The sequence below is a fragment of the Ambystoma mexicanum genome, chromosome 1q (assembly GCF_040938575.1).
Source record: "Ambystoma mexicanum isolate Mex_15411 chromosome 1q, UKY_AmexF1_1, whole genome shotgun sequence".
Lineage (NCBI taxonomy): Eukaryota > Metazoa > Chordata > Amphibia > Caudata > Ambystomatidae > Ambystoma > Ambystoma mexicanum.
In genome coordinates this window covers 1,219,091,097-1,219,116,285 of record NC_090922.1, presented here as the reverse complement: position 1 = coordinate 1,219,116,285, position 25,189 = coordinate 1,219,091,097, and the positions used below count along the sequence as shown (strand labels likewise).

Below are 25,189 nucleotides of genomic sequence, written 5' to 3'. Positions count from 1 at the left end.
GGCGGGTGGTCTGTAAACAGCATGCACACAATTGCACATATGCTTTTTACAAACCAAAGTCATTTTCATAAATTTCTATGGCAGAAGGGGACATAGATGATACATAATACGTTTCGGAACCAGCGCCCCATTCACGCCACCATACAAATCCTATAGTATCTCCTGCTACATCAGATTTGGATGTGGGTGGATATAACATGGTTTTCCCATGGCATCTGCTTATTGACACTCAAACAAAATGCTCTGTTTCCGCAGGAGTCCATTTAAATATCTTCCTGCATGCACATACATTGCCGTTGGCATTTGAGACTGCATGCATTACAAAGTGTACATATGCACTGAAACCCAGGATTGCACGGATTTGCATGCATTGGTTGCACCTTATAATGCAAACAATCAAAGATGCACTGAGCTAATCATGTTGTGAACAGATGCTACACTTCCACATCTTAAGCAACACAAATTAGATCAGGCCCTGCCAATAAGCATTGCATTCAATTTTAGTGAAAGGAGATAACAGGGAAATTGGTTTATGATCTACAAATACATTTAAGTTCCCCTCTGTGTCAGCGACAGTGAACCACGAAAACAAGAACAGGTGAAACCACTTAGCAGCAAATCCATTATTCTAAGGGAGACAGTGGGCCTCATGACGAGTTGGGCAATACCCTGGTAGTAAATCCGCCACAATACCACCCAGCTTAATTACTGTTACCACCACTTCGTCCGGCGGATTACAAGTGGTAGTGGCGGTGTAAATCCCCATTTATTTTGAATCCATTGGACTCAATGGGGCTTTTTTGCCAGAATACCGCCGAATCTGCCAATTTTTCGACGGTGAGGGGAAGAATTTACCAATGGGATTTTTCCGGAGGAAAATCCTCCTCTCCAGGCCCAACCGTATAATTTGGCGTAGTGGTAAAGTTGGCGTTAACGGATTCACTGCCAATTTCACCACTTAACGCCATACTTGTAATGATGCCCAGGCCTGATTATAAGAACTCTCCCTCCGAAATAGAATTACCAGCATCCTTTTGTGTTACAAGAATCAAAAACGCTTGGGCTTGCCTACCCGTGCAGATATCAATCTGTCACACCTGCGTGTGTGTGCACTTATTGCTTTGAGCTGGGCATTGACTATGTGCTTGATGTTGTTGTTGTTGTTTTGGGCATTACGAATGAAAAGTATCGAAGTGCTTGACCCTACACAGAGAAAGGTTGAGAATATTTGCGATAGGTTAGTGAAAGAGTCACAATAATAAGGTTTTAGCTCTTTTTTTAAATGCAAGTAGATATTCTGGTAAATTGTTCCCGTGTCTATCGGCTAGAATCATGCATGACTGGCTTGATCACAAATGCGTTTGAATCCAGGGCTCTGCATAGCAGATTGCTTCTTCAAGGGTGGGTACAAGTGTGCTGCTTAAGATGAGCTTTAATGCACGTGGGGAATATTCCATCTAGAGCTTGATGGGTATGGGTTAGCAATTTGAAAACAATCCTATATTTACCCACAGCCAATGCAGTATCCTCAGGATTGGCGATATGTATATTACACAGCAACGGTAGTGGCTGTGTAGTTATGGTTAAGTTGCTAATCCCATAGGAAGAGCACTTTTTGGGTGGCTTATAACTTCGCTCTCCCTGGACAAATCCTCATCAAACTTTTATGGCCCACTCTGAAGTTTGGTGAGGTTTGGTCCAGGGGGGGCAAAGTTATAGGGGGGGTCCCAATATTTTTTTTTTCCCATAGACTGAATGGGGAAAAAACTTTGCGCACGCCTACAGCCCAAACCGCTGGATGGATTTTCACCAAATGTGCGGCAGGAGCAGCGACTCGGTCCCGAAATCGTGCTTTTGTAAATTTGGTGAAAATCCGTCCAGTAGTTTTTTTTAAAACGATTTTTTAAAATGATCAAAAAGTAGGTCTAGAAACACTTCCCTGTTCGCTCCGTGGGCAGGACACCGATTGGCTAATCGGCTCGCGTCATGTCCGCGACCATGTGACGCATTCGCTGATTGGATGGTGAAGAGCGTGAAGTGCGTCAGATTGTTCTGATGCGCCCGCCATCTTGGATCCGCCGACAGCGCTGCGGCGAACAGAGGTGAAATGTCGTTTTGGGGAGTGTTTTGGTGTGCAAAGGTGCTTGGGGAGTTTTGGGGAGTCAGAGATGGGTCAAATACTGTATTTGTTTAGGTGGCAGGTGCTACTGATGTATTCTCCATGCCCGCGCTGTCCGGGATATCCGTAATTAGTGAAAATGAGGGGTGTCCTAAGGACAGTATTCCGGTCCGTGCTGTCCGCAGGCAAGTTGAAACTGCTCTAAGGATACGCGCGGTGTACGCAGACATAAAAATTGCCCATATGCCACAGTTAAAATGTTTCATTCTATGGGTGTGATATGCTGCAGTGGTTGTGGCCAGGGTCTACAGTCTTGGGTGCATGGCCACAGGCCATGCACCGAAGACCGAAGATATAAGTACTGAAGTTATAAGCCAACATGGGTGTGATATGTTGCAGTGTTTGTGGCCAGGGCCTAGGGTCTTGGGTGCATGGCTGAATTTATATGCACCAAAGTTATAAGACACCATGGGTGGTTTATAACTTTGCTCTCCCTGGATGAATCCTCACTAAACTTTGTAAAAAGTGTGATATGGGTGGGCCCATATAGACAGTTAAAATATTTGATTCTATGGGTGTGATCTATGGGTGTGATATGCTGCAGTGGTTGTGGCCAGGGCCTAGAGTCATGCACCCATGACCGAAGTTTCATGCACTGAAGTTATAAGCCACCATTGATGGCTTATAAGTTCGCTCTCCCTGCATGAATTTTCACCAAACTTTGCAAAAAGTGTGATATGGATGGGCCCATATAGACAGTTAAAATGCTTGATTCTATGGGTGTGATCTATGGGTGTGATATGCTGCGGTGGTTGTGACCAGGGCCTAGAGTCTTGGGTGCATGGCCGCAGTGGCCATCCACCCAAGACTCCAGGCCCTGGCCACAACCACCGCAGCATATCACACCCATAGATCACACCCATAGAATCAAATATCTATCAAATATTTGCAAATCTACAGTTTGTGTACTGTTTGATTTGTATAGTTTGTATGTGAAGTTTTGGCTAAGTCATGTCATTAAGATTGTAGAGTTGGGTAACCAGCACTGCAGTATAACATATCCATGGAAGTAAACTTTTTGTATTTTGGTGAATGGTTAGATGTTTGCTTCAATGTTTCTGTTATGCAGCAGTATTTATGCGTTGTATTAGAATATACTTACTGTTTGATTTTTTGAGATTGGATATATTTTTTTCATAAATTGGGTAACTGGAGCACATATTCTTTTTCAATTTCTGTGATAAAAGAAAAGCGCATGTTAGTGTATGTATTTTATAAAGACTTATTACATTGCATGATAGACATTTCAGCTTTTTTTCGACCCTCATATTTAGTAGTTTATAAACCAGTGTACTATGCAATTTGCTCAGTTTCTGTGTTTGTTTTTCAAATCATTGGGCCTCATTATGAGGTGGGCAGTAAGGGCACCGGTGCCGGTAATCCCTTACCACCCTACTACAAGGTCCCTTATATAGTTTTTTAATTGAAGTTTTGTTAATGTTTAAGTACAGTTTAGTTATAAAATTTTGGTTTTAAGAAGATTAAATAAGCATTTGTAAGATTTGCTGGTAATCTCTGCTTTACAGTAATGGTACTATCATTATATTCGAACCATCCACATTTCTTTTTTATATATGCAGTGTAGTGACCTGCATTGGTTGTGACTCCTGCGTGGTAGATTATACCTATTGTTGTGAAGGTTTTCTTACCAAGTGATACTTGACCATGTGTGAATCCAGTCAGCTTGAAGTTGTTTTTGGTACCATCTGCATTGTAATGTAGAAGCATTAGTATTACGTATTTACTATGTGTTTGTATTAGTAAGGTGGAGCGATTATCTGAATTGCAGGTACTACATAATCTACCATGGTTTGCATTTTGTACAAGTTGCTGAAATGGAACGGATTCACAATTAGGTATGGATACATACACAAAGCGCTCAATAGGGATTTGTTCCTGTGCCACATTGTTGCAGAGAGTGTATGTATGTTTCCACATGTATGAAATCTGGAAGATTTCATTTATAGGTATGTTTTTGTTTTCCAGTACTTTGTAGTAAGTACATTAGACATACTTGTGGATCTTCTTGTGAGATTATAGTGAATTTCACCATTCCAGCACAGTAGTCCAATTCTTGTCTTATTCCATGAACACTATACGTGTTGTCAGGATTGTTTGTTGCATTTCTATGAAGGACTAACATTTGCAAACACAATTGGTCTGTACTGTGTAAGTAAATATTGTCAACAATTGGTGGCAATTGAAATAGAATATTCATTGCTACATTTGCATAGCAACTTACACCAGTTATATTTGAAAATTTGAATGGACCAGATAGTTCTGTGTCCAAGTCATTTTTTCGGGGTGTGTGTTGCTTCTTTGAAGAAGTCCCTGAGTTACTTTGAGTAATAGGTTCTTCTTTGGTTGTGGTAATTAATAAAGTATTAGCTTCTTTTACTCTCTTTGGAGGATTTGCAGTGAGATCCTGTTGCATTTCTGTTTGAATTAGTTTTCTTTTACAACGTTTTCCTTTTTGTGGAACAGGATATGTTTTTAGATGGGGGGTGTATAGTGAAAGTAGTCTATTGTATTCTATAATGCAAGGAATATCAGCGTTTACTTGCATCAAAGTTGATTAGAAATAGACCGTCAAGTGTACGTAAGCGTGATAGTGCTACGTAGCTTATGCCTTCTTTAAAGACTGTGTTCCCAATATCTATCAATGCTTTGTCTAGGGTAAGACCTTGTGATTTGTGAATGGTGACTGCATATGATAGACTTAGAGAAAATTGTTCTCTGCGTATATACATGTCTTTGAAGAGAAGGAATCGAGCTGTTGAGTGCCCTATCCTTTTTACTTCTGAAGGTTTGTCAAAGAGAATATTGACAAACTGAATGTTGTTGTCACGTGGGTATGTTTGAAAGCCAACAACTGTACCCAGTGCTCCATTACCTAGTCCTTGCTCTACGTCAAGGTTACGTTTAAGCATGACTCTACAGTTTAAGGATAATTTTAATATTTTCTCCAAACCAGCTGTGTTGGAGATAGAATTTTCTAAGGTATTTAATCTTGTTGTGGCTTGTTGACACATGGGTAGTGTCATACCATGTACGTCCAGTTTGTCTGTGGAGCAAATTTCAATTATTGGTTGCATTTCTTTTTTCAACATTGTTTCATTGAATTTGGAAGAGCTTGCAAGAGTTGGCATTAAGGACATACAATTGACATTTTTGTGTGCTAATTGTTCCATGACATCACTAGCACATGAATTATGGCCATAAAGTGCATGGATGTGCCGGGTTTTTAATATTGCTTGTGCTTCTTGAGATAGTATACCAACTGTTAATTCTCTGTATTGGAAATGTTGCCAAAGGTTGACATTTCCTATGCTGCCGACAGTTTTAGGGCAGAGTTTGTGTCCTAAGGTTTTAAAAATAGGTTCACCTTTCACTGGTGTCAATTGAAGAAGATCTCCGGAAACAATAATGTGTTTTCCTCCAAAGAGCTCTTCGTAGTTTGTTTTAAGTACTTCTTGCAATCTGAGGTGAATCAAAGCTAACATTAGGTTGGAGACCATGTTCACTTCATCTATTAGTAGCATTTTCATTGGTTTTAACACTCTGCATAGTTCCATTGCAGCTTCTGTAGAACGTTTGTAATATTCTAATTTGTTTTGGTGTTCTACTGGAAGGAGTAGTAATCGGTGTAAAGTGACACTGCCTATGTTGTAGGCAGCTAAGCCTGGGGGGGGCAGTTACAACAGCTGACAGTTTGTTGTTTGTCAATTGTTGAAGGAACTTGCTGATGATTTTGATTAAGAATTTTTTGCCTGAACCAGCTTCACCACTGACGTATAGTAGTATAGGTTTGTAATTTTGGCAGGTACATTCTTTATTTTCATGTTGTACACAATGAGCAATTTCTTTTGTTACTTCTTGAAAAATGGTACGCTGCTCTTTGTTCAGTTTTGATTGTAGTAGAGTTAAGTCTTCTGTATCTTCTTCATAGTGACACATGGTGTTCTCTACTTCTGTTATAAGCTAATTATGCCTCATTTGCTATTAGTGGCTGTCCCAGTGGTTCTTGACTTCCTGTTATGGAAGGTTGACTACTGTCGGGAGTGTCCTTATCTAGTTGGGCCTGGAGTTCTTTGTGTTGCTGTTCATTGTGCAACATTGTTTTGTATTGCGTAAAGCTTATATCGGTGATAGTGCTTTCATTTGCTTTGAAAGCGTCTTCATAGGAGTCATAATTTTCTAGTATCTCTTCTTCTTTTCTCCATGGTTTAAAAAGTTGTAGCAGGGACATGTAATATAGTTCTTTATGTTGAGGAGTTTTTAATGACAATTTGATATGATTAATTAAGCTTCATTTGGTAAGTTTCACTAAGCTGCCTTCACAATCTGTCACTCTATATCTACCTTTTTTTCATCGGGTTTAATATTATTTTTGTATGTGAAGTTTTGGGCTATGTGGTATAGACACTTGGTTTCCAAAGTGGTACTCCTGTTCGGGTAGTATGTGTCTGGTAAATTGTTTTTCAAAATGTGTTGGCTGTTCGGATCAATTTTGGCTATTGTTTCTCTGTCGTCATATGATTTGAGAACTCTTTTTCTAGATTTAGCAGGACCAAGACTTAGCCATACTATGTTTTCAGATTTTCCATACAAATCAGTACCGGTTAAACAATCTGCAGCTTCATAGGAGCCGCATTCTCTATGAGAGAGCATTTTTATGCCTTAACTGTACAATTTCTGAGATAGTGCTTTGTCCGATGATAGGTCACTCCAGAGTTGTTGAAGCTCTGTTTTTTCTGCTTTTGTTAAGTATGCTGTAACATATTGTGCAACTGCAGTGGAATTGTCTGCAATGTACCACACATTTATGTTTGCATTCCATAAGAGAGCAATGATTGCATTGTAATCATTGACATATTTTGATTCTTCTGTTCTTTTTATGTGATATGTGTTCTTAGGTGATTTACCTTTAACACTATGTCTAACTGAAGACATGAAGTTGTTCACTTCACCTGTTTCTGTAAATGGTCTAGGGAAACCAAAGCGGCATTTGGTGTAGTATTCCCCTTTGTTTTTGTATTTGCGACGACAATATTTGCCACATTTCTGTCTTTGAAATTGCACAATTTGTGCATGAAGATCACTATTTGTTATTTCCGATGGAATTTCGCAAGTGACATATTTTTCGATAAACTGTAAAACAGTGGCATCATTGTCTTGACCAAATTTAGGAGCATCTTTAATCCATAAAAGCATGTGGATATGTGTTGCTCCTCTGGCTTGGTATTCTTTTCTCCAAAAGAAGTGTTGCACTTCTCCGTGAAGAGGAACAGTTTTATTATAAATAAAGTGTAGCATAGCAATGAAACGAAGATGGAAATATCTTGAAACATTAACAGGATCAAGAGAGCAAAGTTCTCCAGGTGTTAGTATATCCATGTTTGTTTTATTTTTGCTTGATATGCATAGGAAATCATGTAAATCTTTCCATGCATATTCTGCACAACTTATTGTAACAAACCAAGTGGGTGGGCCAAGGTTTCTTATCATACAACATACATCTCTGTGACGTCGGAACCAGTACTCTTTCGTACCACGCATGTTTGCTAACATATTTGTAATGCTTAATTGTAAAACCTCATCTTTTTCTTGCAATTATTGATTAATTGCGTAGCTGACATATTTTGAAAGTGGGTTCCTGATTTCAATATGTGTGCAACTCTGTAAAATAGAGTTGCTAGTTCACTTTCAAAGAGTAGGTGGAATATGTATTCCACATTTTGTCTAAATCTGGGATCTTCAGAATACATTCGTAATGAGCGGTATTCTGATGCTGTTATCTGAGTGGGTCTATCATCGTACCTTCCTCCTTTGCTAGTAGGAAAGAGTAGAGGAAAAGCATGTGCTTCTATACTTTTTTCCCATATGCTGATTGGTGACCCTTTGGTTTGTCGCATTTGCTATGTTTCTAGTGCATCATCTGTGGTGTCAGAGTGTAATGGATGAATTATATAATGGTCTAAAATATTGGATACTGTAGCAGGATCAGAAGTTCAAATTGACCAGTTTCTGGTGACTCTTGAATTATTTCAGTTGTTTCCCTTAAGTTTTCTTCAATATTTATTTCTTTGTAGTATTCATTATTGTCTTTTAGATATTGCAAGGCTTCTCTAACTTTATGTAAGTCTACAAGTTGTTGCCAAATGTTTTTGTCTTTTGTTGGTACACCATTTACTAAGACAATTAAAGATTGCTCTATTGGACATTGCACTCCCAAAGTGTGCACATTTTCTTTCAGATCTAATGGTAAATAAACTACTTTGCAACAAATGCCTTTCACCAATTCAGGGGGAGCTAATTTTGCTGTTTTTGGTGGAAGGCGTATTATTCCTTGAAATGGGTGCACTTTTTGAATTATAATGCTCTCATATAAATTGAGTTGTTGCAGGGGTTTTGGTAGTGGGAATAATTCCAAGTTGTTTGTGATCGCACGTGAAGGAGTTTGGTTGTTGTCAAGTTTTGTAGTGCAGTAACTGCAAAGTATTAAGGGGTCAGTTATTTCATATTTATTTTCTGCTAAAAGGTAGAGAGCTAATTCAAACCATTTGGAATCTTCATTGTGTTCTATTTTGTATGTTACATCTACAGTTTGTGTGTTACTTTTATAAAAAGTTCTGCGGCAACACCCACACACATGGTTTGGTACTTCAGCGGATGTACTTTTAAATTTTTCACATACTGATTGAGGAACTGGCGTAAAGATTTGAAAGATTTTTTAGGAATGTTACACATTGACGTGCATGGCCATTTGTATACTGGACGTTCTGGTTCAGTCGAATGGAGAGGTAATTCTGAGTTTTCTGGGGATATTTTTGTAAGCAGTATTTCTTGTTCCATTATGGTATTATTAATTTTTTCATAACCTCATCCACTGATAGGTATGGCAATTGTGTTTGTTTGGTTTTGTTTGTATGCTCCTTCATTAAAATATGGTTCTGTGCTCGTGGTGTGACTCCATTCGCCTCCACAGATATTTAAGAAGTTATTTTTGTTGAGATTCCGTTTATTGAGAAGTTTTTTGTAATTTAGTAGTTAGTTTTGTTAGTGCTTTCATTCTGTTTAACACTAAAATTAATAACTTTCTTTTGAGAAGGATTGCACTGTCTATCAAAGGTTCTAAGATTAATTTTCTATGGTAGGTTTGAAGGGTTGTGGATGATTTGTCTCCTGTTTTTATAAGATTCTGAAGGACTCTGTGATGGAACATTTTTGCTAAAATACTTTTTTTGGTATGGTTACTTGCTAGTATATCAAGATTTATAGGAGCAGTTTTAGCAGTAGTGGTAGTCGAATTCTTGTTAATCATTTTCTGTTTCGGTTTACATTTTGATAGAGGAGGCAAAGTTTCTGTACTGGAAGCTTGTTTTGTTTCACTAAATGACTGTATTAGCTGTTTTGTTTGAACTTTTTATACAAACTCTGGTAGAGATGGATGCTTATTTTGGACATTTTATTTTGATTTGCTCTAATTCTGCGTTGCTTTCTACGGACTTGCTTTTTGGTAGGCATTCTTTGGGTCTGTTGAAAAAAAAAAGAATGTATGGGTTGGGCTGTTCTGCAATGTATGTGTGCTGTGTGCATGGGTATGATGGGAAAGATGTATGTGGTGGCGTGTGATTGTGCATTGGGCAGCTACAATTAGTTGGGAAGGCTATTCCTCTATTTGTGTGTTACTAAACCGCGGTTCAGATGAGAGTAGAAAGTGAGCTAGTGGCGAGGAGAAGCATTAATAGTAAACCTAATGGTATAAAATTAAAACAGTTCTTTGTTTTGTAATACTAAAATTCTAGGGGTTGAGTATGTTATTTGTGTTCCAAAAAACAGGGATTTGTGTGCCATTCTGCCTGCTAATCCCTGTTTAATAAATGGGGATTTGTGGGCAGAATGGTTCAGAAATCTCTGTTTTTTTTGGTGCGCAAATTACATGAATGAACCACACAGTGTGTTTGAGGAACAGTAAGAATATGTACTTACTCTTTTTTTTTGGAATGAGCAGGTTTCTTCGGATATGTTTGTAGTTCAGATGCTATTGATTTTCAGGAGAGTGGTCTTCACTGCAATTGTAAAAGAAAGAAGTTAGTAATTTTGTGTGTTTGTAGCACTGATGTTAATGTAGACGTTGATCTTTATGTTTTTGTAGTAGTATTCTTGTTTGATATCTGAACATAGTGTATGCATGCATTTCATTTCATTTCATTCATTTGACAATGTGCAGCCTTTATATTTTAGTTCAACATGCTTTGCAAATGAGTAGAAGGTGTGTTGTAGATAGCAGACAGGTTTGGAAGTGACAGTTGATTATAGTAGATGGGAAACATTTCAATAAGTTAATTTTATAGGTTATGCAGGTTTAGTGGTATTACTCTGTTTATATGCATTCATAAGAGTTGTACATGTACATACATGCCAACATTTTGTAGCAGCTAGGAGGGAGATTCTCTCCGAGCAATCGGGAGAGCTGAATTTCCCCTTAGAATGCATTGGGATTAGAATTATTTTACGAGGGAGGCAGTACAAAACAGCAACATTTTTGCCAATGAAATCGTGAGTCTCCCGCCTAAATCGGGAGGTTTGGCATGTATGTATGTACTGTGAATACAATATCGGGAACATTTATTTTTCCCATAGGATTGCATTGGGACTAGCATTAATTTAGGTGGGAGATTGTAAAAAATAGTGTGATTTTTCAATGAATAATCGGGAGTCTCGTGCCTAAATCGGGAGAGTTGGCATGTATGTATAGGTTATGCAGGTTTAGTGGCATTACTCTGTTTATATGGATTCATAAGAGTTGTACATGTACTGTGAATAAAATATGTATACCTGTAGTTTGTATTCATGCATGTAGATATAAATACAGCTGTAAGTAGAAATCTTGGAGAGTTGGAGAGTAGTTTTTGTAGTAGGTGCTTTCAAATGATATGAGACTTGTACTCAGAGTGACCAACAGTACATTTGAAGTGTGGAACTCTGATGATGGAGTTAGATGTAGAGGTCTTGGATGTGATTGGTGGATGGTTGTGTGACTGCTTAGCTGTATCCAATAAGGGAATGGCACAGAGAGTGATGTGGAAAGGGTAGAAGGGCTGGTAAGAGTTACGCGCTGCGCGGACACCGTGGCTGTTCGCGGATAGGGCGTGCCACATCTGGGGTTTTCTAGCAAATCCAGTATGGAAAGTGGACTGTAGGGATCAGCCAATTAGATGTTGACGTTGTGGATTTATGTAGAAAGAGAGTGTGTGTAGTGAAGTTGGCAGAGGTGGAGAAAGTCAGGATGTTGGTGCTCAGAGATATCTTTGTGCATACTTTACAGCAGTATGCTCAATGTAGGCATGTGGCAAACAATTTCGATGTTAAAGGAGTGGAGGTGGTGTGGAGCGCTGTGCCTGATTGCAATGTAGAGCGAATTCTACAAGTTTATGAAGATATGGGCAGGATGAACAGTCCCCATATGGTAGTTTTGCACTATGGGGCTTTCCATTTGGGCTACGTCAGTGCCCCTACTTTGTTGGTAGATTTGGAACAGTTGGTTCAAGCAGTAATGAACATCCTTCCAAATGCGAAAGTAATTTTTTCCAGATTACTACCTAGGGCAATATGGGACAATAGTTCTGTTTTTTGTCCTCAGCAAAACATTGCTAGGTGTGCAGTCAACCGAGGCATGTCTGCTTCCATGCTTAGTTAGAGCTGGTATGTTTTTCTGTAATAATGAGAATATTGATTCGAGTAATGCTGTTTATTTTAAAGAAGATGGCATTTCCTTATCTTTTTTGGGAAATGCCATGCTGTTTTGGAATGTAAGGGTTGCTTTGGAGAAGGTTATGTGAAGATTTTAGTAGTAAAGTAAAAAGAAAAAACCCCAAAAAAAATACAAAATATCAGGTGTCTGCCAGACATCTGCAAAAAATACAAAAAAAGGCTCTTTTCAGAGCCAACCTCAAAGGGGAAATGGGGCACACTATTTAAATTTACATTCACCAAACTTAGATTTTCGATATGTCCGCGGACATGGCGGTAGTCTGCGGCCAGCACGTATTACATACAGGGATTCTGGGGTAGAGAGGCATGCAAATGAGAATGAGCGGAGCTAGGGATTGGTCAGTAAAGTTTACTGGGTGTGTTGTGTAAGGAGAGATTTTGTCAGAACGTCTTTTTCCTGAGAGTAGAACACATAGCTATGGCTGTGTGTTTCCGAAAACAGATTATCTGGATTTTGGGAGACTCATGGATACATTGGTTGGAGGTGCATGCAGAACGCTGTGGAGTAGCTGCAGATCTTGGATTCCCTCATGTGGAAGTTCACTGGCATGCAGTGCGTGGAATGAAATGGCTGGACTTGGTACCTCTCTGTGCTACTTTAGAGACAGAGCATCATCCAGACATAATTATAATTCATTGTGGAGGGAACAGTTTAGGACATGTGTCTGGAATTTCTTTGCAATTTGCAATGACAAATGTGACTGCGTTCTTCTTCATTTGCTCCACAAATGGAGAAAGCGAGGCGTAATGTCAATAAGGCTCTTTGTGCCTTTCTAAGAGATTTTGGCATGTCCTCTTTTCACAATGAAAATATTATGTTTCGCAGCACATACATTTTTCGCAGAGATGGAGTCCATCTTACCTATGCTGGCAATCACATTTTTCTGAGAAATGTACAAAATGTATTGCAAACTTTTTTGGAATTACAGTCATCTATTTTTCTGTAGATGTTGACGATTTCAAGTTTTTCAAACACACAAAAACACAACCAAAAGGTTATTTTCAGAGCGAGCACTTCCCCCCAGAGAAAAGTGCATTGGTTTTGCTAGGGCAGCACCCTAAAGCTTTATATGTCCTAGGACTGTCGCGGACTTCCAAAAAATGCACAGGACCCAGCACTATTTATTTGCCACTTTTATTTTTAAACTGTGAAAGGCGGCTCTGAAAAGAGCCGTTTTTTTGGATTTTTGTTTTTTATATTTTTTGTTTTTTTTTTACACATGACACACTAGGAGAAGATGGCAAAGGAGGCTGAGGAAGGGACACCAACCACAGGGATAAGGGTAGGTGGAGAGAGGAAGATGTAGGGTGGGCCTTACTTAGGTAGGTAGCAGGTCCTCTGCTGCTCCGTGATCGTAGTCTCGAAAGCACTTCGAAGACTCTCCCCCCTGCAGAGTACTGCGTCGCAGTACATACACAATATTTTGACCCTCGAAAGGTAAGGGTCAACAGCATTGCAAATGGCCTGTGAAGCAGCTGGAGGGATGTGCTCTCCCACAGGAGTGTCTCTTGTGGTGAGAGGAGCGGAAACAGAGGATGCTGTAGAGGAACTCAACCTACTACGTTTATCACAAGGTGCAACCTTGCGAATATCCCCACTGTGGAACGACGTTAGGTGTCGCTTCATGGATGGTGTACCAAAGTTGTAGGAAACACGTCTCCCGCGACTCAGCACCATTTTGCACTGTTTGCAGGTGACCTTGTTCGCACGTGCTTTTGGTATGTTACCATGAATGGTAAACAACCGCCACACCCAAGACTCCCGGCGAGTGCTGGTAATAGGGAGTTCCTCGACCTCATTCTCTTCATCCTCTTCATCCTCATTCTCTACATCCTCACACCTGTTCCCCTCTGCAGGCCCTTGGGGAGGTGATGGTGGTGAGGGTTTGGGGGTGGTGCTGAGGCAGATGTAGCAACAGAAGCCATGGATGCCATCAGGGTTGATGAGATAATCTCAGCAAGAGCAGCAAAGGCAGCAAACATCAATTTGCAATAGCCAGAAGTACAATGAAGATCAGCTCTGGGGTGTGGCCTTTTATAGGGGTGGAGGGGTGCGCTTCGCGAACAGATCAAACACCCAAAGAGGTTCAAAAAGTTCCAAAAAGTATGTGGAAAGCCAGGGTCATTGTCTGGGATGTGTGCAATGGTGAATGTTTACTGTAAAATCATTTGGATTGTCTGAAAAAGTTATTTTAAAATGTTGGGGAACCGGACAGTGTCCGCAAATTAGGACACACGCTCAGCGTGGGTGCGGTCACATGATGACGTCGGGAACACGTCGTGAAGGGGACGGGTGTCCGCAGGACAGTAAATGCACGGGAACTGTCGTGCACATGCGCGCTGGGGTTCTACAGACAGTGTTTGGGTCCTCAAATAAATTCAAAGTGCAACACAAGTGAGACGGACAGTTACGGACAGGTGCGATGTTCGCAGTACTTATGGGTGTGGTGCGCATGTGCGTAGATGTTCTGCAGACTGTACAGACAGGTATAGTGTCCTTAGGACACCTCCATTTTGTTTAACTATGGACATCCCGGACACCGCGTGTGTTTGTTAGGACAGTTTCAACTTGGCTGTGGACGGTGCGGACAGGTATAGTGTCTTTAGGATTCCTCCATTTTGTTCAGTTACAGACATCCCGGACACCGGGAGTGTTCTGAGAACAGTTCCATCTTGATTGCGAACGGTACGGGCAGGTATAGTGTCCTTAGGACATCCCCATTTTGTTCATTTACGGACATCCCGGACACCGGGTGTGTTCTAAGAACAGTTCCATCTTGGTTGCGAACGGTACGGACAGGTATAGTGTCCTTAGGACACCCCCATTTTGTTCATTTACGGACATCCCGGACAACCGGGTGTGTTCTAGGAACAGTTCCATCTTTGCTTGCAAATGGTACGGACAGGTATAGTGTCCTTAGGACATCCACATTTTGCAAATTATGGACATTCCGGACAGGCGCGCTGTATGCGGACATTTTAACTGCTTTTTAAAAAAAATAAGACACAAAGGATTTCATTAAAAGAAACATAATATTTTTTTTATTATATACATATACACAATTTATGAAAGAGAGGGAGAAGCAGAAACGGATACAAATATAGGGGAATTAGGGGTTTGGAGAGGATGGATGGGAGGGTATGAAGGGATGGATGTCTCATCAAAACGTTTTTCTTGGTGTTGAGGGTTTGGGGATAGTTGACTGGGACATGGAGAGGGGGAACAGGTACATGTGGGACAATGGTATTTAATTTTTCCTTGTATGTGGTCCTCCACGAACTGTTTCAAAACATTGAAATTTTCCTTGAGCATGTCCATTTTCTGTTCCATGTTTTGCAGAGTCTTTTTCAATATGTCTTTTGGTGTATTATTTTCAATGTTTGTATGGTCTGTTAAGAATAAATATATATATATGTAGAGTACACATAAAGTAATGATTATTAATTTGCTTATATAGAGAAGTGTGTACCATTAGTATCACTGTCTTCAGACATTTCCTCACGTGGAAAATTTTCCTCAAGCCATTCCAAAGTACTGCACATTTCTGTGTGAAAAACAAAAATATATACATTTTAGTGTATCTAATACAAAATGTTTAGAAATATATAAGAAAAAAGAAGTTACAGGTTTGAAGTTGTCTGGGTCGGGGACTCCCTATCCACCACGCACCTTATTTTTGGACAATTGTGAGTCAGCCTGCAGCCTGGCTCCTGGTTTGTCTGGGAACCAACTCCAGGGTTCCCAATATGCTGAATGATTAGGTGGGACGACAAACCTGTGGATGATGATGGGTGCTGGGGGGATTCAATAATCCAAGAAATAAGCAGATTTGCTTCGGTTTTGGTTCATGGTCAGGTCAAAAGAGTCGTATTCGTGCTTGTAATTTTTTACTTTATTATTGTTTTTGTCGATTCACCAGAATAGATAAGAAACATCAAAGTGGCAGTTAATGCCAATTGTTCAACATTGGTGAGTGCCAACAGCCGACGCGCGTTGCGACCTAAGTCTTTTTCAGGGCTGTGAGTTGTGAATTGATTGGGTGGTTAAGTGCAGTAAATGGCGCAATGACATTATTATAGACCACAAGTAGATTGGAAAAAATCAACATTGAAAGTGAGATCCAATGATGGCCACATGATGTTATCAGGGTATGCATGAGGTGATTATAAAAGCAGTCATGGAATATTAGCAAGGTATGTTGGTTAGGTTATTAAGTGGTGACGGTGAGTGAAGGTGAAGTGGGTTACAAACAGCAAGACAGTAGTATTCAGATTAATGCATATTGACATTCATAACAGATGGTAACATTGGTTAGGACAGCGCACGAGCAAAGTACCAAGGGAGAGAGAGGAAAGGAGAACAATTTGTTAGTTGGGGGAGAGAGCCAAATTACAATAGTAGGGCAATGAGGTGTGGAGGAGGGTGTTAAGCTTAACCAATTGAGTAGGATGGAGGGCTCTGATTCGAGCTGATGGCTGGTCCTCCCGGGTCTGGGTGCCAGTAAGGCTGGATAGTCGGTTCTGTGAAAATTATGGAAGGAGGATTATAATCCGTGGAGAGAGACAGGTTGGGAATTGCACCCGTATTGGGGGTGCATGTGAGGACATAGGTGGGTAGATGACGGGGGGGGGTGTGGAGCGGCAGTTGTGCCGTGTGGAAGGAGTGGATTGGAAGTTTAAGGCAGCCGGGGGCTGTGTTGAATGCACAGGCTCTTAATGCGGATGCAGAGGAGAGCAGTGTGGGGGCCTGATGAGGCAAGCGATAAGAGCGGTAGCCGGTAGGCGTGCTGGAGCGAAAAGGAGTAGTGGGCTGAAAAGGAGTCGTGGTGTTAGCACGGGTCATGGAGGAGGCGAGGGGCTGTGGGTGCGAGTCCCTAGATGCAATGCGGTGCATGGGTCTGGTATAGGACCCGAGGCGGTCAGTTGAAGGGTTGTGGGCGTGATAGAGGAGAACCTCTGAGAATAATGAGGTTTAGGTGTGGTGGCTAGGACAGAATTTAAGAAAAGGCCCGGTAGTGTGGTGCTGGGCATGCTGGGACGGTCAGAGAGAGATGACACAGCTGCTGCGGGTGACCGGGAAGCGCGAGTGGCGGTATGATGGTCGGAAGGGTCTCTTGTTGGGCATTAGCAGGGAGGACCCAAGGGACGAGTCGGGGCACCGCGCTAGTGCAGCAGGCATGTCAATTAGGCCAGGATCTTACCTAATGCCGGAGTCGGCGGATAGGAGCCGATGAACTTGTGTCACGAAGAGAAGCGTGATGCATGTTGTGAAGACTTCCTGGTTAAGTGTAAGGCTCAATACGATTGGTCGCTGTATGGAGTGAGCTGATTGGTTGCTTAAAGAATTACCCTGATTGGTTATCCTATGGTTGCATACTAGAAGTGTAGACGGTCTAATCTAATGTTGAGGATGAGTGATTGTAAACTCATGTCTCATGGGGATGAGAAGGTGGACATGTTGGATTGGTGAGTAACAAGTAATAAAGGTGGAGAGAAGGGAATGGTTGGGTTTGAATTAGTTGGGGTAGCATGAAAACCGTGCGGTCACATGGGTCATGGAGTGCCATAGCCCCAGGAGTGTTAATGTAAAGCGCATTAGATGATGGCTTGCATGGAGGTAGTAACCCCCTTGTAGAGAAGTGGTAAATGGTGAAATAATTGCCCTGATTAGTTACCCTATGATTGCATGCTAGGAAATTAAACGGTCTGCTCTAATAAAGGGGATGAGTGATTGTAAAACTCATGTCTCATGGGGATGAGACGGTGGACATGTTAAAAATGTGAGTAGAAAGTAATAACGGTGGTTCGTTTTAGAATTGTTAGAGTTGCATTAGGACCGTGCGGTCACGTGGGTCATGGAGTGCCATGGCCCCAGGAATGTTAATGTAAAGCGCAATAGTTGATGGCTTGCATTGAGTGAATAGGACCCCGATCCCCTTGTGGAGGAGAGAGGGGGAGGAGGCACTTGGGAGAATAAGGGCAACACAATAGTAAGGGGGGGGTCAGGATGGAGTGGCACCCCCAGTTGGTGGTGACCAAGTAATGGGGGATGAGTGGGCCAGGCCTATAGTTGTGACACTATATCAGAGTTGTAGATGGGTTCCAGGGTTCACATGGAAGAGAGCACAAGTACATTCACAAAAAGACATGGAAATCATGGTCACTGTTTAATCCAATTGTGATGGTTCTGTATTTGCATATTAAGCGAGCTTCTCTTTGGCGGAGCAGTAGTTCCCTCTCACCTCCTCTTTCGTCTGATGGTATTGATTCAAGTCCCACAAAGGTGATGCTTTCCTTGATATCCAGCTGGTGTTCTTCTTGCCAGTGGAGGGCCAGTGGGTATTTGGTTTCTTGCGATTGCAGGGAGCCGAGGTGTTCCCTAATTCTTGTTCTGAGTTCCCTTTTGGTACTTCCAATGTATTTTCGATTGCATACACATATAATAGCGTAAATTACATATTTGGATTTGCAATTGATATACTGTTTGATTACATGTGTATTGGTTCCACTGAATTTTAGGTTCTTAGTAGTTGTGGCGAATTTACACATGGAGCACATTCCATATTTATAAAAACCTACAGGTTTGTTGCTCGTAAGCCAGTTGTCATTTGTTTTTAGAATCGGTTCCATGAAGGATGGGCTTGAGATGGTCTTGAGTGTTCTAGCCTTAGTATAGGTCATACTGGGTTTGTCAGGTATCCATGCTCTGATGTCTTCATCAATTGATAGAATGGCATATGGGATACCTGACTAGATGTCCTGGGTGTTAGTCTTAGCAGTGCACCGTGGTGGCGCGTGTTATGGTTGCTTAGCTTACCATAACTGGTGAATTTCAGGGGTTTTTCGGTTTTCCTTCGAACCATAACGTCCCTTTAACAAAGTTTTTTTACTGAATTTCATAGGTTTTTAGTAGCACAACTTAACCATAATGTCCCTTTAACAAAGTTTTTTTACTGAATATATATATATCTCAAAGTGTTGGTGACTGTACATGCCGAGGTGTTTTGTAGCATTTGAAGATGTTTCACTACATTGTCAAGAGTGCCAGCATAAAGCAGATTTCACTGATCAATCTTGGAACAGATGATAGCACTTGCAAATGAGGCAAAATACAGTTCTGAGAGAAAGCGGCACAGTTGCCTCAGCAAAATAGGATGATAGATAGTGGAGTTAGAATGCATTAATCTGTGGACTTACGTGAGAGGGGAGACAAATATAACTCCCAGTGTTAGATGATTATCTTCGAACCTGAAGAAGATATTACTGGGTTATTATAGATGGAGACAAGCAATAGCTCAGTCTTTTAACCCTAGTCAGTTGTCTGTCATCCATCATTCAACCTGCTAAAAATATATACTGTATTGAGCTGCATTGGATTGATGATCATTCCTAAGACTGAATATGATCTGCATATTGTCGGCATAATTCTGGGAGACCACTTCCAGGTCTACTGGTAAATCATGGAAAGGTCTCATATAAATGTTGAACAGCAGTGTCTACGAACAATCTTTTGAAGAATGGGAATATTCATAACAGGGCGCTACTCGAGCAGGCCTCCCGGTCCGGGGCTGATTTATGTACAAGAGGTGCGCAATCCATGCTTGGTTGAGATCATTCCGAACATATGTATCTTAAAATGAGATCTTTATATAAGTCAAAACACAAATAGTACTTATTTCATCCATTCCCTAAGAACTGTAGAAGGGCATGGATCATCTGGACATGTTTTAGGATTCAGACTGTCTAGTAAAGATATAGTAGAGAATTCAAACTGGGGAGTAACAAATATGAGCAGAGGGGCAGACCATGTTATTTCTTTTGAAGTAAGTTCAGTGTTTGAATTGGGCACCAGGACATGAAGGGGATAGTTAATGCTGGACCTGACAATGAGTGTAAGGTGCTAAATAGCTTTTTTCTGTACATTTATTTTAAATTGTATTCGTTTTAATGTTGTACAAACAATACAAGGGACCAAAAGTAGGAAGCTCCAACAATGTGCAAGCACAGACACGTTAAGTCTCTTGTTTATGGCAGTAACAACCTTTATAGTCCGCACCAACTAGTGGGTGGGTGTCAAGGTGGTAAAAGTAATGGGACCAAAGCCCTTCTCAGATTTGCCCCGAGGTATGTCTGTGGAGGTTTAATAAAGTAGCACAGGACATGCAGGGGAGCCCTTGCGGGACAGTACACTCAGACTTTCACAACAGGTCGCATTAAGGGAACCTAAAACCAGCCGAAAGCAATAATAAGCCAACAGGAACACACATGTTATTCAACAACAACCACACTATGTGAAAAAGTGATAATTGAGGCATTTCACTCATGTTTCAGAACACTTATCCCGAGTCGTCGCCAGGCGGTTGTCCAGCAGGGATGGATTTCAACAGATTATCAGCTCCTTCTGTGTCCCAAAAAAGATAGTCCTTTCCATTCATGGAAATCCGGAGCTTGGCAGGTCGGAGGAGTCCTGCTTTAATGCTGCACTCCATAAAAGCCTTCTTTATAGCATTCAGGGACCTCCTTTTCTTTGACCCTCATACTCCAAGGTTTTCTTGGCCGCTGCAGCCTTCAAGATCCTATCTCTGTCGCGGGAGTCGCTAAGCCAAACCCGAAGCATGGGGTCCCCAGCCAACGTCAGCTTTGCTGTAGATGTAAATGTTTTGAGCCTGTAGCATTTGTCAACATATATAGGGTCTTCGTCCACCTCAAGGTCCAGCAACTCCGGTAGCCAAGTAGTAACAAAGTCTATTGGGTCATTTCCTGAAACCCCTATAGGGATGCCAATAACACAGATTTTCTATTCTGTTTTCCATTGCCTTGTCACCGACTGCACTTCCTGACTGATTTTCCGCACCAAGGGCAGAGTTTGTGAGCACTGATCGTCCAGCTTGCTGCTCTTTTGTTACAGCATGCAGGACCTTGCTTCTAGCTGAGCCACCCTCTCCGTCAGTTTGTCAAACTTACTGTCCATTCTGGACATTGACTGCTCTATCCGACCCAAAACCGCCATGACAGGGTCCTGGGGAGTGGGTTTATCTTGGCTGCGTTTGCCACTACGGAGCGCAAAAAAGTCAGTTTCCTCAGGGATAGTTTTTTTGGGTCTTTCCCACTGCCATTTGCACTTTCTGCCTCCTAAATAAATGCAGGACTCGGAGATATACTTAGAAGGTGGATCATGCTTCAACGTCCGCTCTGCAAGACTCGGGGAAACATAATGTGCCAGCCAACTCTAAACGGCACCTCTCGCTGTGCTTTCGAATACCTCCTTACAGCTCACATCCTCCCTGTTCGTTCCACCCTACCCGTCTTTAAACCTAGTGACCCCTGCCCTGAGTCATTTCCCCTGCGGTGCTGCTGCTTACAAGGCCAATGCAGGTGCCTGCTTGCTCACACCCTCCAGCTGTGGCCACGCGCCCCCGGAGCTCCTCTTCATTCACTCCAGCTGGGCTGTGCGGTCCTTACAAGAGTGTGCAGAGTGGCAAGGCACCCTTCCCTTGACGCAAGTCACCCCTCTTACGACTCTTCTGGGACTCACCCATGGTACACTCCCACTGCTCCAGCTGCTTTGTCCTTCCCCCACTCCCGGCGCACACCACTAAGGCCTCAGTCTAAGCGCCAGAGAGGTCTAACGCTCCAGGGTTCGAGCCAAAGCTGCACAGTGGTTCACCAAAAGACCGGAGCAAGCCTCGCCGCCTCACGGTGCGACAAAACAGTCCACCATCGCATCATCCTCATCTCTTGCCTCATCTCAGCCTCATCTCTCAGCCTCTTGGACTGAAGCTTCACAGTGGAGCTGCCATCTTGTTCGTGCTCTCAAGCACTCTCCGTTATTCCACATTGGATGCTTTGATTTTTTTTTTTTTACTATAGACCTATTTCTCTGTTTACCTTTCTTATGAAGCTACTTGATGCTGTGGCCACACCGCAGCTCAGGTCTTTTTTTTAACACTTTATTTATAGCACTTGACATTACAACAAAAGAGTGAGCATGGTGCAGCACTAGGCAATAACAGCATGAATACAAACATTTGGTGCAGAGCAACGACAATCATGTAGAATGAACATTGCATCTGATCACACAGAAAGCATATAAGTAAACAACGATTAATGTATAGGTCAGGTGGAGTTGTTGGTGGGAGAAGACTCAGACGACCCATCCACAGCATTGGCAGAAAGAGAGGAGATGTAGGAGCGGAACTGGGACCACATTGGAGGTTGTAGGGACACCCAGGCCTCCTCAGTATCTGAGGCCCAGGTCACGGCAGCCATCCACTGTGAATGCGTGGGGACATGGGGCCTGAGCCAGCATAACAGGAAACAAGGAGTTGCAAGAAGCATGCATAGTCCCGCCAACCTCCTAGAGTCCCAGCCAAGACCGGGAAAGTCATGATAAAGACATCGTAGTGCAGATGGGGTAATATCGTGGTCGAGGATATCAGACATTGTGGAGCAGATCTCTCCCCAGAATTGGGTAAGGGATGGGCAGAACCAGAGCATATGGAAGTAGGTTGCATCCTCAGAGCCGCACCTGGGACACCTGAAGGAATGATCTGGTGATATGTGGTGTAGCCTGATTGGAGTGTAGTGGAATCTGTGTAAGATTTTGAATTGTATAAGCTTGAAACGCGAATTAAATGACACATTATGGGTACGAGCACACATATGCAATGATCAGTGATATCGATCCCCAGGTCCTCTGACTAAGAGCATCTGAGATAGTCAAATGGAGGTGTAGACTTGGATTGTAATAGGGCATATGGACACCTTCCCTCTAAAGGTATTAGCGTTCATGAGTTCGGCTAAAATAGGATCATCAGGTGATATAGTCGGAAAACTCGGGTAGCATCTTAAGGCCTGAGTACTGAAGCCAGATAGGTGATCTCCGCCGTAAGACCTCAGGTAAATCAGCCCACTGCGAGAAGTTGCCCTGAACAAAAACATCACAGATAGATTCAAAGCCGACTCTGCCCAGAGGTGCACTACAGGGACCGGAATACAGGGAACACCCGTAATGAAATTCCAGAGGGGCAGACAGCCATGAAAAGGGCGATACTCGTTAGACAGCGACCAGATTTTAGATAGAGAAAGAAATGTGGTGCCCACTGGATCCAACGGACTACAACTAAGATTTGGGGGAGAGAGAACCAGGAAGCGAATATCGCATTCCCCAACCACCCGCTGTTCCAGTCTAACATGCAGAGGAGGATTCGTAGTATTAAACCAGTGCGATGCGAATTGCGCTTGGACGACCAGCCCATATTTTTCAAAGTTGGGAGCTCCGAAGCCGCCACTGTCCATTGAGGTAGCTAGAGTGTCTAGTTTAAGGTGAACTGCACCAGAGTGCCATAGGCACGTGTTAATCGTGCGGTTTAGAGATTGGAAAAATTCCCTACCGGGCCAAAGAGGAAGGCTGAGGAGGCGTTAAAGGGGTTGAGGAAGCACAATCATTTTTAAGATACCAACCTTGCCTGCTAGAGAGATTGGAAGTTTAGCCCATCCCGAACATTTCTTAGTCAGTGATTTTAAGTAGTTTTGAAAGTTCGACTCAAATACTAATTCAGATTGACGGGCGACGACTGCCCCAAGGTAAGTGAGTTCGGATTGTGACCAGGTGAATCTCATCATAACGTCGGGTGGAGGAAGTGTGGCGTTGGTGAGGGGAAACAGCATGGATTTGGAGCAGTTCACCCTAGTCCAGATATCCGTCCAAAGTGAACAAGTGATTGGGGCGAGGTTGTGTTCCGGTGAGCAAATAAAGTGTAGGGAATCATCAGCATATAGGGAGACAAGATCAGGTGTACCCAGTAGTCTCAGGCCTCGGTGCGAGTGCATCTGTCGTATCCTATCTGCTAGGGGCTCAATGGCTATGGCGAAGATTAAAGGGGAGAAGGGGCACCCCTGTCTCATGCCTCGGGCGATGTGAAAGAGCGGTGAACATCTGTCCTAAGTACGACCCTGGCGACTGGATCTGAGTATAATAATTTAACCCATGACAGGAAATGGGGACCGAAATTACATTTATCATGCACACGCCAGAGATAATCCCATGAGACAGAATCAAAAGCCTTCTGCATATGAGGGCCGCCGCACGACCTGAGTGTTAGGGTCAATTTGGTTAATAATGTTAAATAGATGGCGACGGTTTAGAGAGGTAGATCTTCCATGGATAAATCCCGACTGGTCTGAGTGAATGATGTGAGGCGTGTAAGGGGTTAGACAAAGGGCCAAGATCTTAGCAAAGATCTTAATGTCACAGCTAATTAGGGAAAGGGGGTGTTACAAACCGCATAGGGTAGGGGGTTTGCCCGGTTTCAGTAGGACTGTTATAATGGCCTCATGAAGGGAGGGTGGTAATATACCCGCCTCGCAGGACTCCTCCCATAGTACCAGAAGTCGGGGGACTAGCCGCGATTTGTATTGCTTATAAAATTCGATCGGGAGGCCGCCAGAGCCAGGAACTTTGCCTGAAGCCAGGGAGTCAATAGCTTCGGATATTTCTTCGGCCATAACTGGTGTGTCCAGATCATTGCGAGTTTCATTGGAAAGGACGGATAAGGGAAGGCTATCCAAAAACACGTCCACTTCAGAACTACGGGTGATATCAACATTCGAATATAAGGATTTGTAGCATGCTAGAAACTCTGCATTGATGTGCCCTGGGAGAAGGGCCAGAAAACCATCAGGTTTCTCTATAGCAGGAATATAAGGGGAACTCGTTTCCTGGTGGAGTAGCCTGGCCAAAACACAGCCAGGCTGTTCACCTTCTCCATACCTCCTGGCGCGAGCAGGACCGTCAATTAATTTCCTTTCACGCTCAGCATGCATGCGGAATGTATCTAATTCTATGCCGATGTTGGAGAGGAGCTCAGTGGACTGTGTCTGGGCATATTGGGCCTCAAGAGAGGAGAGTGCAGCTTCACTTTTTTATATGTCCCTTCGGATCACTTTAATGATCCCGGATTCCTTAGAGATGGCAATGCCCCTGATGTAGGCCTTCAAAGATTCCTAGAGGGTGGCCTGCGTGCGGGCAACTTAAGTGTAAAATAATCATCTATAGCTGATTGCAGGTCCCAGTTAAAGGCTAAGTCCGAAACGGACTGCGGCTTCATCCTCCACGACCAGGTTTTTTCCTGGTCAGAGTCCCAGTCAAGGGAAATTATCACCGGGGAGTGGTCTGAAAACATTCGGGGTAGGATTGACATATGCGTGATGTTCCTAATGAGTATGTCAGAT

General features: G+C 42.5%; 1 protein-coding gene across 4 annotated transcripts in view; it reads left to right on the top strand.

Annotated features, from left to right (window-relative positions):
- DNAJC6 (DnaJ heat shock protein family (Hsp40) member C6) overlaps nt 1-25,189 on the top strand; it is a 564,838-nt gene that overhangs the window by 463,880 nt on the left and 75,769 nt on the right. The window lies entirely within an intron of this gene.